This window comes from Haemorhous mexicanus, chromosome 2, assembly GCF_027477595.1.
Source record: "Haemorhous mexicanus isolate bHaeMex1 chromosome 2, bHaeMex1.pri, whole genome shotgun sequence".
In the NCBI taxonomy this organism is placed as follows: Eukaryota; Metazoa; Chordata; class Aves; order Passeriformes; family Fringillidae; genus Haemorhous; species Haemorhous mexicanus.
The window spans coordinates 29,878,452-29,880,280 of record NC_082342.1 but is presented as its reverse complement, the minus strand read 5'-3'; positions in this window follow the sequence as shown (position 1 = coordinate 29,880,280).

The window sequence follows — 1,829 nt, the reverse complement described above, 5'->3', positions numbered from 1 at the left end:
TGGTTTGGTTTTGTTTGTTTTTGGGGGTTTTTTTGAGAGCAAAACTGTAGCACGCAAAAAGTGGCCATTTCTCATTATCACAGTTTACAAAGTGCCTAGCAATAAGCATGAGTCAGTGGAGCACCAGAAGTGCTCTCTGCTAGCTTTGGGAGGAACCAGAAATAAGTCACTTCACTCCTGCTCCTGTATGATCAGTCAGGGTCTCACTCCTCTCCCCTCACTTCCTGCTGAGACATGTTTCTACTTATGGTCCTGGTTTCATGGAGGCAGAGACCAGATTGTTAAATTCAGTCTAAGAGCCTTTTTAAAAGAGATCAGAGATACTGAAATATAGGGACCTTTGTTATAGCCACTGTGAGCTGCAGATAATCTGCACCTCTGCAAACTGGAGGGCTGCTTTCAGTGCCAAAATTCAGAATTAATCCATTGGTCTCCATATTTTAAATCACTGGACCTTGGTCTTCCAAGGGGCTCTTTCACTACGGGGCAGTAACAAGGCTCCTGCCTCCTTCACCTGCTCTGGATGTGACCCTTGGCCCCACTGAGCCTTCATCAGTCATCATTGCCCAGGCAGGAAAACACTTTCTGGAGGATGGTGTTAGACTCCCTGGGCAAGGTTTGTGCCTCTGTTTAGCCTCAGAGGAGGATGGGAAAAGGGAGTGGAGAGGTCCTATAGCAGCTTCTCCTCTGTGGGACATCAGTCAAACGGGAGTAAAGGGGAATAGGAGCTGCTGCCAGAGGCAGAGGCTGCAAACTGGATGCTTTTACCAGGCTTGGGAAGTAACAGGTCATTGTTTGCTTCTGATAGTGCTGTGGGGCACAGCGTGACCAACAGTGCTGTGCAAACCTCTCCGCTCCCCACATTCAGACCACAGCTGCCCCTTGTTCATGGCTCTGCAGGTCTGGGAATGGGCATGAGTGAAAAATTAGCACAGTTCATGCCAGGGCCTAGCGGAGCTGGGTAAATGAGGTAAACAGAACTGTGTAAGGAGAGAAAACCTGCCCAGCCTTACACCTGTCTGCAAACAGCCCTTTCCAGCAGCACCTGGCACTTGGCTGCAGGCTGGGAGAGAAACCACGGTGCTGGAGCTCAGCTTTTGGCTTTCCGAGTTGGGGGAAAATTCCAGTAAAATGGAGTGGGTGTCTTGAGAAGAGAGCACAAAGTTGATGAGAGTGAGCTGCAGGAGCGTGGGAGGCAAGACAGGGAAACGGTCAGCACGGGGATGCTGTCAGTGGCGGTGGGTCTGTCCGCAAGACACCGAGCGCTGCTCACACAAACATACCTACTGCAGTAGTCACGCCGGCTACCACTAGCCATGGGGCGGCACAAGCAGGTCACGGAGCACGAGGTTGGCCGCCCTCGCCTTTACTCACCTTCTCGGGCCGGTTTTGCCACAGACGTGGGGCTTTGTGCTGCCTCAGCTGCTAGCAGCACCCGAGCGAGGCGGCCCGTTCCCAGCCGGGCGCATCCCGCGGCAGCAGCGGGACCGGGGCCGGACAGGAGCGCGGGGCGAACGGGCTGCGGCGCGGCCAGGTCAGCCGGGGCTGTGCCGGGGGTCCCGCTCTCCCGGCTCCGCGGGGTTCTGGGGAGGGTTCGATGCCGCTCTTGTCTGGAGGAGCCGCCGGCGTGAAACGGGGTCCAGCCCTGCCGGGCCAGCCCCAGCCCCCGGGCTTTTTCCCCGCTGCCGAAAAGTTTTGTCCCTGGACAGACGGGAGCGGGGCCGGCGCCGCCGCCCCGGCGGGAGGAGCGCGGCCTCCCGGGCCCCGCCCGCCCCCGCCAGGCCGGGCCGGGCCGGGCGGAGCCGGGCGCTGAGGGGCGGCCGCCGGCG